Here is an 11,183-nt window from a genome sequence, read left to right as displayed (position 1 = left end):
TCTGGAGAAAAAACTTGAGCTGGATTGAGTTATTCAATTATGGGCGGATTTTGTAATATACATCCTTTTGTATGAACTGTGTTAGTCATGTCTTACTGCATAATTAGAATTGAGTTTTGTTGTGAGTAGATGCCAATATCCTCTGTATGACTGTAGACAAAATCCAAATTGTTTCATTGACCTTACAAATAAACTATAAAGAGCAACCAAAGAATAAAGAAAAGGTAAAATCACACAAATACTTTCAGAATCATGTTTCAGAAGTATAATCAAAATACTTTCAGAAGATAAAAAACAAACAAACAAAAACAGAAGTTAAAAAAAAACATAGACTTCAGATTTGTCAAGAATATTTAAAAGACAAAACAACAAATAAAAATGATGCTAGCCAATTTAGTCCATGATGTCCTATTGTAAACTTTTATAGATTGTACAGGAGCATGGAGTGGAGAAAAGAGAAGGACACTGAATAAATACACCTCCAAAAATTAACCATAAGAGTAAAGATACTATAAAATTTCCAGGTGAATCAGAGATATGACTATATGCCAGCGACTTAACAATGTCTTTGTTTTCTATATGTCAATCTTTATAAAGACAATATTTCTAATGAAGAAAGTAAGATGGAAAATAAATAGTGTTTCACACTGTTTAATGATATGGAAAATATAATAGACTACTGAAAGGTGTAGCATTAAAACATACATCCCTATTTCACAATAGATGACAGCATCATAAAGGTTCCACCTCACACTAAATTATAAATTCAAGTTCATTGCAATAAAAAAATAACATTTCATACCAGTGGACACTAATATTCTTATAGAAAATAAACAGTTTAGGATAACTGAAAAACAAAAAACAAAACAGCTATTCAGGACAAACTAAATCTGGTGGTATTAAAACAGACTCTAGAGGTTTTGTGATTTACTATACATTGACTGGCATGTAAATGGAGAGATATTTACTGAAATTTATTAGAAAGTAAATAAATTTAGGAACCGTGGAGATTCACACAGGGCAAACCTCATGGTTGGCCTGTAGGATCCTTGACTTTAATCCCTATTTTTAATTCATGGTCTCCCAAACACCAATGGGTGTGACCTTAAAAAAGATTAATCCATTTATCCACGTACATAGAGAATTCTTAGGGTAATATAAATTTTGCAATTATTAAGATGCCATCAAAACTCATAACTCACTAAGCACAAAGACAACTATGTAGTAAATGGTATTGGAAAAACTCTGAAACCTCTGGAAAAATAAATTAAACACAAACCTTAAACAATCCAAGAAAATTAGCCTCAAATGGTTCAGACATGTCAACTTAAAAAGTGGAACATTACAAATATTTAAAGAAAGGGTTTTTTATCACCTCAAATGTCCTTATACTTACCATTACAAATTTAAATGTAATAAAAGATCGATAGATTCAGTGACCAAAAAAACCATATTTGTATTGTAGAATCAAACCAAAAAAAAAAATCTGTCAAAATCTGAAAAAATACAAATTGTAAAAAATGTTCTCACAAAATGTCACAAAATGAATAATATCCCTAATATGCAGAGGGTTGACTACAGATGTGACATAGCTGCTGAGTACCTGCATGGTCACAAAAAATTGGTAAATAAATAAGACCTTTAGGACTTGAGAAAAACAAAATATTCATATAAAACATGAGAAAAACCTTAAAACAAATCAGAAAACCAATATTAAAAATAGTACTTAAGCTTATGAAAATGAAATAAGCCTGTGACCAATTTATTCTCTATACTACTCAAAAGTTCTAAAGAATTTCACAGCAGTCTGCTGCCTGTGGGAAATTGGGCTCTTTTATTGTCTGTAGGAGGAAGTAAAACCAGCAGAGCCTTTGTGGAAATGAATTTGGCAACATATAAAGGAAGATATATATATATATATATATATATATAAAATCATATATATAATTGATAGGAATTGTTCTGATATTTCACATGCAATAATATTTAAATGTAGGAGGTATGGAGCCGCCAGCAGGTCAATCTGTATCTGTGAGGCGAGTGCATCAGCAGCCTCATGGCTCCTTCAGACTTCCAGATACCCCAAAATTGCCACTGTGCCTTTGGCCAGACCCAAAAAACTCGGGGCAAACTTTACCAAGAAAGCAAAAAGCCAAAAGTTAGGTACGTGGGAGACACACCCACAAACCACCTCCAGCTCAGCTATATCATTGGAGGGATGACCTGTCTGGTTCCTGATTGAACTGCTTAATGGCCATGATCCCAGAGACTCAGAAACAAATGTTGAAACCCAATGGCTTTTGGCAGAAATGCGTTCGGTTCTTGTAGTAGGCTACTGGCTCTGGGCCATCCCAGGTAGGAATAGGTTTTGTGCCTTGGCCTGTTCCTCCTGGTGGTCAGGTGGCCGTCATCCTTCAGAGGCCACTGGACAGTCAGGTTTGGACCCACAGTGATGAGACACGTGGAGCTTCAAGGTATGGGGGTGAAGCCGACCCTTTCCTCCCAAAGAGACCCTGAGTCACCACCCACAAAAGGCCTCTCTAGCTCCTGACCCCAGCGGCTTTTGGCAGAAATGTGGGCAGACTGCTCAGTAGGTTACTGTCACCGGGCCACCCCAGCAGAGAAAGGGTGTTGTCCCTGCGCCTGCTCCTCCTAGGCTGCTTGGTGGCTGCCATCTTCACAGGCCATTAGACAGTTAGGTTTGGGCCCACAGTGATGAGACACGCATGCGGGGCCTCACAGGATGGGGGTGGAGCCGGCCCTTTCCTCCCCATTTCAAAAAGACCCCGAGTCACCACCCACAACAGTCTCTCTGGCTCCTGATCAAGCTCCTTAATGGCCATGATCCCAGAGACTCAGAAACAAATCTAGAATCCCAGCGGCTTTTGGCTGAAACGTGTCTGGACTGCGCAGTAGGTTGCTGTTGTCAGGCCACCCCAGGGGGGAAAGGGTGCTGTCCCTCCACCTGCTCCCCCTAGGCAGCTCGGTGGCTGCCATCTTTCAGAGGCCACTGGACAATAACGGGTCCTCACGGGATGGGGGTGGAGCCAGCCCTTTCCTTCTCACCCCAACGACACCCCAAGTCGCTGCCCACAAATGACCTCTCTGGCTCCTGATCAAGCTGCTTAATGGCCATCATCCCAGAGACTCAGAAAAAAATCTCAAAACCCAACGGCTTTTGGCAGAAATGCATCCAGTATCTGCAGTAGGTTACTGGCGTTGGGCCTCCCCAGGTGGGAATAGGTTTCATGCCTTGGCCTGTTCCCCCTGGCGGTCTGGTGGCCACCATCCTCCAGAGGCCACTGGACAGTCAGGTTTGGGTCCACAGTGACGAGACACGCAGGGCTTCACGGGATTGGTGTGGAGCTGGCCCTTTCCTCCCCATCCCAACGAGACCCCGAGTTGCCACCCACAAACAGCCTCTCTGGTTCCTGATCAGGCCGTTTAATGGCCATGATCCCAGAGACTCAGAAACAAATCTCATAACCCAGCAGGGTTTGGCAAGAAATCCCTCCAGATTTAATTGTCAAAATGTCAGAATTTCAAACTCACACGACCACTACTGCAGCCACGCAACATCATATGTTATTCATAACCAGCAATAGAAAACAAATTGTCTACTGTTACCTTTTCTGTAAAATCCCAGATAATAATGGTGGATGTGGTGTCAAAATGTTGAATATAATCAAAGTATAGAGAGAGTAATTTGGAAATCATCAAACAATGATCTGGCATATCCAATACTCTCGGTAGCTTGCCGGGCTCTCCGAGAGGGGCGGAGGAATCGAACTCGGGTCGGCCATGTTGGCCGCTTGTAAGGCGAATGCCCTACCCGCCCTACCCGCTGTGCTATCGCTCCAGCCAGACACAGTAACAACAAAGTCTCCAATGGAGACGTTACTGGGCCCGCTCGAGCAAATCGACGATCAACGGGAGGGCCTTTACCTTTACCTTTACCAAACAATGATCAGGATGGATTAAAACTGATGAAAGAAAATATGAGTTCACAACTCCCTGTTGACATAAATGAATGCATAAATGCATTCACAGAAAAAAAGAAAAACTGTACTGTTGGAGTACAATGAGCTTAGGTATATCAGGTTGTACCCATCACAGTGCTCCCAAGTCATACTAGCCAGGCCTGATCTTTGGGATGTAGATTCCGGCTCTAGGCATGCTAGTCTTTGGGATGCAAAGCTCAGATGCTTGTCTTTGGTGTGTAGATTCCAAGCTCTAGCAGACTGGTCTTTGGGATGCAAATCCAAGTGCTTGTAGCTTGTGAAAGTGCTTGTGAAAAGTTTCAGTCTTGGTTTTGTATCTTCTTTCTGGAGGCCAAAATTACTGGCCTGCAGATGTAAAGAAATAATGTATGTTTTGCCACCTCAATGTTCTTTCTGTAACTCCTTTTGATGACATCATTATATTGCACCCTTTAGAGGTACCATGATCTATATAAGGGGAGATTTCAGGGCTCTCTGGAGGAACACATGCCTGAGAGAATGGGGGTGATGTGCTGAGAGGACCGAAGAGACAGGTCTGAGAGAATGGGGACAGAAACTGAGAGAACAAAGGAACACATGCTTGAGAGATCCTGGGGCCTCCATGACATACATTTCTTCCATGTAATAAATTGCTACTAAGACCAACCAGCCTGGCCCTCATTTCTTCCCTTCACCTGACCATCGCCGTCGACCTCCCTGGAGTGGGGAAATGGCCTGAGACTACTGAACGCGGGTGGCTGGCAGAAGAGATAGGCCGCTGCCATCCTTTTGCCCATCCTTTCGTGTGTGTTTACACACTGTACTTTACAGAAGACCAGTAAATAATAAATTTGGAATGAGTGATGACTAGAAAAAAGTACCATTTAATTTCTACTATAGTAATAAAAATCAATGCCAAAAGTTATAGTAATAAAAATCAATGCCAAATTTTACTGAAGGGGATGAAGAGATAGTACAGAGGATAAAATACTTCAGGAATGATCCCTGAGGATAGACATGAGTAAACCCTGGGCAAAGGAAGAAAGGGAGAGAGGGAGGGATTATGGGAGGGATGGAAGAAGAAAGGAAGGGAGGGTTGAAGGAAGGAAGGGAGGGAGGGAGGGAGGAAGGAAGGAAGGAAGGAAGGGAGGGAGGGAGGGAGGGAGGGAACGAGGGAGGGAGGGAGGGAGGGAGGAAGGAAGGGAGGCAGGGAGGGAGGGAGGGAGGGAGGGAGGGAGGAAGGGAGGAAGGGAGAGAAGGAAGGAAGGAAGGAAGGAAGGAAGGAAGGAAGGAAGGAAGGAAGGAAGGAAGGAGAACATACATTGAAGAATAGGATTATTTTCCTCAAGCATCTCACAATACTAATTTGCAGAGAGAAAATTAGAAACCCTATTGTTGAGCAACATAGCAGAGACCACCACAAGTATATGCTTAATATTATCACTGCCAATAGTAATACACAAAGCCGCAAGCATATAAACTTCATTACAGAACAGAGGTAGAGCCTTCTTACTACAGTTTAATAAGAATGCTTGAAAAATAAATGTCAGACATGCACAAATTAAAGGATATTTATAAAATAATTACCCCATATTATCAAAATGCAACTAGCTCACCACAAAGGAAGTTTGTGGAACTGCTTCATATTAAAAGGTACCAAAAATAAATCAACACAATATTTTAAATACATAATATTTAAGTGGATTTGTTCTGTTGAAGTCATAACCCTGGCTATTGAACAATTATAAAACTTGGAGACTCTAAACACTGTATTAATGATAATTAAGATAATACTCTTGTCTCTAAACTATATTCACAGACATGTTTCAATTTCAAGGGTTATCATATGGCTTTTCAAATTTTGAAGAGATTAAAGACTGTTAATGTCAGTAAGCTTATTACACAAAAATAAAAATTAGGATGAAATTTCAAAAAACAAAAATAAGTTTTCTTTATAAGTTAAAGAAATACGTAAGTAGAAAACATTGCTTAGGACACTGAAGAAATTATCAATGTTTTATATTACTTAAGTTAAAAGGTAAAATATTTATAAAATATTTATAATTTCTTAACACTTTAACAACTTTTGATTTTTATATAGCATGAGATTAATATAGGTGAGTTGTTCACCTTATTTCAAGGGCCAATAATGTCTATTTTGACACCTCTGTTAATAGCTTTTCTCTGTTTCTTCATGCAGTACCTTTCTGTTATGTTAACTGAGATTTTCTTGTTAGAATTTAATTTAAACTTCATATAACTGTGTTCACAGAGTAAAATCTTAAGACATAAAGAGTATTTGCTGTCAAATGGAAAATGGGAAGTTGGAAGGTGAATGTCATGTCATTCCACAGTAGAAAAATCCTACTTTTATTTCCCTAAACCACTTAGCAAAACTTAATTCTATAAAGGTAAACACTTGGCATATTTATTTATTTATTTTCTTTCATTGCTACACTCAATAAATATTAAACAAGAATTTGAGACGGGGCAACACTCCTGCAATGCCTGAATATTTTTATGGAAATGAAGCTTTTGCCAGGTGAAAGCCTTGAACTGGCTCCAAATTAAAGGTAGTCAGACCAGAGACATACTTAAAATTACTGAGCACATGCTTTGCCTGTGGAGTTTCTGGTCCAGCATGATCCCCTAAGCACTGCCAGGAATATACCCTAGTACACTACCTAGACTAGGCCCTAATCACCATGGGTGCGGCCCAATGCACACCTGCCAAATTAAAATAAAAACCAAAACTATAAGAATAGGCCCAAAGAGAGAGCTCAAGGGGGTAGAGCACATGCTCTTCTTTAGGGAAACCTGTGTTTGATCTCCATGAGGATGCCCCAACCTCACTGTCAGAATGATCATTAAGCAACTCAAAGGAAATTCCCTAGGTATGACTCAAAAAGTAAAAGCAACAACAACAATAAAAATAACCTAATTGTTTTAGTAAAATGCTTGATAATTTATAATACTAAACCCAATGCATTGAACGAAATATGATTTATTAGTGGGTCCAATTAACAATTACTATGTCCAACATAATTTTTGTACCTTTGTTATTTATATAACAAAATAATTTCAAAACATCTTTTTTATGGCTAAGTTCCAATAAATCTTTATTTATGGATACTGAAATTTGTATTTCACACAATTTTCACATTTTAATAGCCTTCTGACTTTGAGTTTTGTTAACTATTTTTAAAAAGCAAGCTACCGAGAGTATTCGATATGCCAGACACAGTAACAACGAAAGTCTCCAATGGAGACGTTACTGGGCCCGCTTGAGCAAATCAACAATCAACGGGAGGGCCTTTACCTTAAATTTTTATTAGTGAAACACCATGAGGTACAGTTGTAGACTTACAAATTTTTGTGCTTGGGTTTCAATTATACAATGATGGAATACCCATCCCTCCACCAGTGCCCATTCTCCACCACCACCAGTCCCAGTATCCCTCCCACCCCCCATTACCCTCATCCCACCACACCTCTGTGTCAGGGCATTCTCTTTTGTTATCTCTCTCCTTTTGAGTGCTGTGGTTGGCAAAAGAGACATTGAGTGGCATGTTCGCACTATAGTCTACTCTCATCTCGCATTTCCCATCCTGAGAGGAACCTCCTAACACCCTTTATTTGGTGCTCACTTCTCTATCTGAGCTGCCTTTTCCCCTAGCGTGTGCGGCTGTCCTCAAAGCCATGGAGTAATCCTCCTGGTACTTACCTCGGCTATTCTTGGGTGTTAGTTTCCTATTTTGTTACTTTATGTTCCCCAGATGAATGCAATCTTTCTATGTCTATCCCCCTCTTTCTGGCTCATTTTGCTTAGCATGATACTTTCCATGTAGTACCACTAATTTCAAAACATCTTAGGCATAGAAACATTGCTTTAAGTTATTATATTTTATTCATAAGTATGTTGCTAAATTTATATCAATTATATTTTATGTAGGAAATGTGTGTTTGCATATTTATATATTTCATATAAAAAAGCATGTATCACTTGATCACTTGACATCCCATTACTCATCAGTTTACTCGAACGGGAGTCAGTAATGTCTCCACTCATACCTGTCATGTGCTAATGTAGACCAGTTGCGTCTGCTCACTCCAGGAACATGAAGAGCCTCAAATGGATCATTCAGGTTCTTGACAAAGAAGTCTGACCATCTTGTAGATGGGTGGCCACTCAATCTTTTGACTTCCCGTGGAGTCCAGTTGGTAACGACTCTAGTCCAGCAGTTCATCTCCAAATCTCATTGAGTGTCAAGCCCATCTGATTTTCAACACCTTGACAAACGATACAGCGTCCCTTATTCTTGGTGGTTAACGGAGGTCGGAACTCCGGATTCTTTCTGTCACTTGGGTGACATGATACTCCAAGCATAGCTCTTTCGATTCCTCTTTAGGAGATGCAAATAGTGTTCTAGTCCTGTTTCCATAGGCCCCAGGTCTCTGAGGCCTATGTTAATGCAGGAAAATCAGTGGAGTAGAAGAGATGTGCCCGGAGCCAAAGATTCTTTGTCCACTAAGCTATTTCTGTGATGCTCTTGAAGGTGCTTCAAGCAGCTCCCTTCGTCCTATGTAACTCAGGTGCCAGGTTGTTAGTCATATTGACTTCTCGACCTAGGCACACATAATTGTGCATTCGGAGATGTTTATTCCCTTAAGAGCGAATGGAACATCAGGAACCAGATCGTTTCTCATAACCATTACCTTCGTGAGATTTAGCTGCAGTCTGACCTTTCCACACTTATGGTCAAAGTCGGCCAGCATTTGTGCCACTTGGCTAATATTTGGTATTATTAGAACGAGGACATCAGCAAAGCGAAGGTGGTATAGTTGTCGGCCATCTATCTTCACTCCCATTCCTTCCCATTCCAGTTACAGCATGATGTTCTCCAGGTGGCACTGAAGAGTTTCAGTGAAATGATATCACTCTGCTGAACCCCTCTCTTGACGTCGATGATCACTTCCTTGTAGAATCGTGAGATCTTGGTAGTGAATTCGTAATACAGCTCATGGAGGATCGTGATGTATTGAGTTTGAATGTCCTGTTTGGCTAGGATCTCGATGACCTCTTCTGTCTCAACAGAATCAAAGGCCTTCTTTGAATCAATGAATGTTAGGCAGAGCGGCATCTTGAACTCCTGAGAAACCTCAATGAGCTTGGTTATTGTGTGTATAGGGTGGATCGTGCTAAATCCTTTGTGGAATCCAGCTTGCTTTCATGGTTGTCCATCTACTGTTCTTCCACTCCTATTCAGTATGATTTGAGTGAACAGCTTGTAGATGACAGACAACAGGCAGATTGGGCGAGAGTTGCCAATGTCATGGATATCTCCCTTCTTGTATAGTAGAACAGTTCTGCTGGTTTTCCAATGGGATGGAACTTTGCATTCAGACAGGTAGCATGTGAACGGCGGAGCCAGTGTATTGATGAGTACTGATGGCAGGTTCTTCAGGTGTTTGGGTCTGATCTTGTCTGGGCCTGGTGCTTTTTGCTTCTTTACCAATGAAATGGTGTATCAGACTTCAGAAGGGAGAACCTTGGGAATGACATATCCATCCTGCGAAATTTGGTATGTGGGCAGGTGGACATGGCTATCAAAGAGATCCGAGTAGAAGTCATGGATAATCTTCTCCCTTGCACTTCTGGAAGATGTGATAGATCCATCAGGATGTGGTTTTATAGTTGGTGAAGAACAGGCAGTCGTTGCAAATGCTTTTCCTGGCTTCTGCCCCACCTGCATCATTGCTGCTCTTCACTCTTTGAGATCTTCCCTTATGGCTTCTCTGCACGGCTTTGCAAGCTCAGATGTTCACTTGCGGTTGCCTGAGGCTCGTGCCAGCCACATTGGTGAATTAGCTCGAGAGTTTTCGAAAACAGACATCTTCTTGTGGCTATCTCTCTCTCTCTCGGCATTCCTCGCACAATCATGGAGGTGCTGAACCAGTCGATCGTATTCTTCGTCAATGTTGTCAACGACGGTATCTTCCCATGTTGCTGTAATAGTGCTAAAGAGCTTCCAGGTGGTGGTCATTCTGGGAGTTGTCTTCTTAAACTTTTCAGTCCTTTCTCCCTGCTTCGTGAAGTAGAATTTTGCACAAAGGAGACAGTAATGTGATCCTGTTTGGAATTTTGGGACAACAGTGACATAGGTCAGGCAAAACCTTTGATTGAATATGATGTGGTCAATTTCATTGTGGAACCATCCACCGGGAGGCTCCCATGTCCAACGTTTAGATTCGACCTTCTGGAACTGTGAGTTATCATGGATGGTCTTGGTCGACATGATGAACTCAGACAGTCTCTCACCCCGTTCGTTCCATTTGTCTCCAGTGTCAGAAGTTGGCCATGAGTACCAATGTGGAGTTTTTTGGCCAATCTTCTTGGTCCTATCTTGGCATTAAAATCACCAACAATTATCTTGTAGAAGATGTGGTCTTCTTTATAGAACTTCTCCAGCTTCATGTAGAACTTCTCAATTTCTTTTTCATCATAATTGGATGTTGGTGCATAGACAACAAAGATAGAAACTGTTGGCAGCCAGACACATCTATTTCAGTGTAATTGTCCAATTCAGGTTGTTAGGCATTCGAATGAATTAATGTTCATGGCCATGTTCGTGTTGACAAGGACACTGACACCACCAATGCCTCTTTTGCAGCATGTTCTGAAAAACATTTCTTCTCCAGTGTCAAAAGTTGCATGATGTGTTTGATCCCTTCTCATCTCTGTCAGACCAATGATGTTGTACTTGATCTTTCGTGCTTGCACCATCAGTTCCTTGATGGATGCATCCGATGCCAGTGTATGTGCATTGAAAATCCTTCTTCGTTTTGGCAACCTAGTTCGGCCTTGAGATTTTATCATCCTCTCCTTCCTCATCTTTCTTAATGCTGCTATATTGGTGGCTCTTTCAGGGTTAGGGGAACGAGACCTATTGTATTTACTGTTTTTGGCATATCACCATGGGTAGCTTGCCAGGCTCTGCTATGCAGTTGGGATACTATCGGTAGCTTGCCAGGCTCTCTGAGAGGGATACAGGCTTTTAGGGTGACCTCTAATCACCCTTGCAGGTGTTCCCATGGTTCAAACCATATTTGAACCCATCAAATATGGTATAGTAGTCTTGGAAGATGGGTACTAAATGTCTTATAATGTGTTTTATATTTTTATATGTTATATGTTTTATATGT

This window comes from Sorex fumeus, unplaced genomic scaffold (assembly GCF_029834395.1).
Source record: "Sorex fumeus unplaced genomic scaffold, SorFum_2.1 ptg000054l, whole genome shotgun sequence".
NCBI classification, from domain to species: domain Eukaryota; kingdom Metazoa; phylum Chordata; class Mammalia; order Eulipotyphla; family Soricidae; genus Sorex; species Sorex fumeus.
The sequence above is the reverse complement of the archived record's forward strand: the minus strand, read 5'-3'. Positions refer to the sequence as shown.